This window comes from Dendropsophus ebraccatus, chromosome 5, assembly GCF_027789765.1.
Source record: "Dendropsophus ebraccatus isolate aDenEbr1 chromosome 5, aDenEbr1.pat, whole genome shotgun sequence".
Lineage (NCBI taxonomy): Eukaryota > Metazoa > Chordata > Amphibia > Anura > Hylidae > Dendropsophus > Dendropsophus ebraccatus.
In genome coordinates this window covers 11,045,304-11,049,250 of record NC_091458.1, presented here as the reverse complement: position 1 = coordinate 11,049,250, position 3,947 = coordinate 11,045,304, and positions in this window count along the sequence as shown.

The window sequence follows — 3,947 nt, the reverse complement described above, 5'->3', positions numbered from 1 at the left end:
AAGGTAAAAAACCTTTGAAAACATGGAGATATTGTATATGGTGTAACAAAGCACACAGCAGTAGTATGATAACTTCCATATGAGAGTCCACCGGGGACTGTTATTGTCACTTCTATTAATTATTAGTTAGTTTTAACCCCTGAGGAAGAAACAGATGAGACGTGTAAATTACCGTAAACAACAACAAGGTGATCGCCATTACAGGAGACGCAGATGTTACAAAGTATCAACACGCGGTGTAATAATTCCTGAGAGGGTTATAACCATAATTAATATCCATCCAACTTATTACAAGGGGGTATAAATAGGGATGTAAGAAACCGGGAGGGCGCTCCTCCGTAGGGTGAGAAAATACCAGTAACGCCAAATGACATTCTCCAGATCCAGGACAAGGAAAATCCATCCAAAAGTCAAATTCTTTATTACTCCCTGAGATTCTTGTCATTAAGAAATGTTTCCTGCTATGGGAACCAATACATACAAGGTAAGTGTCCCTCATCATACAACAGACACCAAGGCTTAGGAAACTAGGAAACAGGGAACCAGTGTGGACTCCAATTTCATCTCCCGATAAAATACTAGTGAGTAGCTATTAGATGGAATACTACACTATTTAAAATACTCGTTTTCGGCATCCAAACAAAAATGCAATAATAGTTTCCCTTCCCACCTTCCCTTGCCCCTTTTTATGGATCAATAACTATGCAGGGGGTGTGTGAGAGGCCCTAGGAGCACGCTAGCACACTGGCTAACTCATGTGACCTCCAAAGCATAAAAACTTGGCTTTTCCTGTTTGTCATCAGATGCCATCTTGAAGCTAATGAGGGAGGGAGGCTGGAGCAGGGAGAGGGAGGATTTAGCTGATTGTTATTCATCTAACTTACCTTCACCAAATAATACAGAAGAGACTAATCCATATAAATTTTTGTGCCCAGTCTTAATTAAATTGGTGGAGTCACTGTGTACATACAGTACATTACATTACTGATCCTGAGTTACATAGTAACATAGTTAATAGGGTTGAAAGAAGACAAGAGTCTATCAGGTTTAACCTAGGGAAACCCTACTGTGTTGATCCAGAGGAAGGCAAAAACCTCTATGAGGCAGGTGACAATTGCCTCATCACAGGGAGAAAATTCCTTCCCGACTCCAATGGCAATCAGAATAATCCCTGGACCAACGTTCTATCACATGTAATCTAATGCCCATAACTTGTCATATTATAGTACTTATATAATGAATTGGCCATGACAACATCATGTGGCGAAGAGTTCCATAGTCTTACCGCTCTTACAGTAAAGAACCCGTGTTGATGCTGATGGTGAAACCTTCTTTCCTCTAGACGTAGAGGATGCCCCCTTGTCATGGTTACAGACCTAGGAGTAGAAAGACCACTACAAAGATCTCTGTACTGTCCATTCATATATTTGTACATTGTGATCAGATCGCTCCTAAGACGTCTTTTTTCTAGCGTAAATAACCCCAAGCCTGATAACCTGTCCTGGTCCTGTAACCCACCATTCCCTTAATGACCTTTGTCGCCTTCCTCTGCAGTCGCTCCAGTTCAGCTGTGTCCTTCTTATATACCGGTGCCAAAAACTGTACACAGTATTCCATATGTGCGCTGACCAGTGATTTATATAAAGGTAACACTATGTTCTAATCTTTAGTATCTCGATCTCTTTTGATGCATCCCATTATTTTATTAGCCTTGGCAGCTGCTGTCTGGCACTGATCACTATAGAGAAGGTTACTGTCCACCAATACCCCCAAGTCTCTTTGAGCAGCAGTTTTACCCAGTATTCTATTATTTAGCACATAACTGTACTTATTATTTTCACAGCCCAAATGCATAACCTTACATTTATCCACATTAAACTTAATTTGCTATTTCTCTGCCCAAGCCTCCAGCTTCTCTAAATCCCTCTGTAATATGATATTATCCTCCTCTGTGGTGATTACTTTACCCAGTTTAGTATCATCTGCAAAAATGGAGATTCTACTCTGTAGCCCCTCTACAAGATCATTAATAAAAATATTAAAAAGAAGTGGACTCAACACTGACCCCTGTGGTACCCCACTAGTAACTAAAACCCAATCTGAATATGAAAACCCTCTGTTTTCTATCACTCAACCAGTTACTTAACCATTTGCATTTGTTTTCCCCCAGTCCCAGCATCCTCACTTTATGGACCAACCTTTGATGTGTCACGGTATCAAATGTCTCTGAAAAGTCCAGATACACAACGCCCACACTACCTTCTTGTTTTAGAAGTCTGAATGCTTGTTTCTTATCATTTATTGCACTCATAACAGCTGTTAACTTGGTTTTCTCCTATTTCTACTAATTTTGTTCCCATATGGTATGGTGTCATTCACACAATCTACCCAGGATGCCCTTAAATATGTCCCATTTCTCTTGTGTACTTTTATTTCTGAAGGCATTTTCCCAGTCTATGTCCTCAAGGTCCTCTCTTAGTTTTTGGAAATTAGCCTTTCTAAAATGTAATGTTTTTGAAGCCCCTCTACTTAGCATTTTATTGAAGGATAAATGAAAACTTACTATGTTATGGTCACTATTACCTAGGTGACCACCCACCTCTACTTTTGATATTCTGTATGGCATATTGGTTACAATTAGGTCCAGAAGTGCCCCCCCTCTTGTTGGTTCCTCTACTAGTTGGGAAAGCTAATTATCTTTTACTATTTCCAGTATCCGCTTCCGTTGCTGGAGTTGCAGGTTTCTGCCAACAAGTTTATATTTGGGTAGTTAAAATCCTCCATAATAATGACTACCCTCTGCTTCGCTGCCTCATCTATTTGTCTTATAAGGAGATTTTCTACTTCTTCCACTATACTTGGAGGTTTATAACTTAGAATTATAAGAATTTTATTATTCTTTGTCCCTCCCCTCTTTCTACCCAAAAAGACTCCACATTATCGTCACATATATCCTCCCGCAGAATGGGCTTAAGGCAGGATTTAACATATAGGCAGAACCCCCCCCCTCCCTTCTTATCTTTCTGAACAGACTATAACCCTGGCGATTAACCGTCCAATCAAAGCTCTCGTCCAGCTATGTCTCGCTTATCCTCGCTATATCATATTGCTCTTCTACCATTATAAGTTCTAATTCCTCAGCTTTATTAGTGAGGCTTCGAGCATTTGTATACATACATTTAATATGTTTGTCTATATTTCCTTTCCCCTTATCACTAGTGACTGTTTTATCCCCGCTCCACCCCCAGTTCCTCATCCTGTACTGATCCTGAGTTACATCCTGTATTATACTCCAGATCTGCACTCACTATTCTGCTGGTGGGGTCACTTTGTACATACATTACAATTAAAAAAGAAAATTGACCCTTTAATGACTCTTAAAGCGCAACTATAATTTCAGTAGCCAAAAAATGAAATTCCTCAAATAAAAAGCCCTCGTGTTACCTTTTAAAAAGAGCCCTAAACTGCGTTGATAGCTTGTACGCTCACTGAGATATCCCCAGTTGTTTGGCTCAGAAGAATAAATTAATTTTTCTCCTGGCTGAGAGAAAGTGGGCGTGGCCTATCCCTTATCTCCCTGGCTGCGTCCTTCTATTCACTGACCAGCACCTTAGCAGATGTATCACACATAGCAGGATTAGATAGAGCCCCAGCATACAGTATCACAATGTAAGATTAGACACAGAGCCCCAGCAGATGATATCACACACAGTGGGATTAGATACAGTCATCTGCTCTCATTACACTGTAGGATAATGTCAGCCAGACAGGGGGAGGACCTGTTGCAGACATCTGATAGGGAATGTTATATGTACTATGGAAGGACTACAGCTGTGTTGTGCTGGGACTTGTAGTCCTCCCCTCAGTGACTCACCCACTCTCCCTCATGCAGTACATTGGAGTGATGGTGGCACTGGATACACTTGTCCCTCCATTCAGCTCTTCCC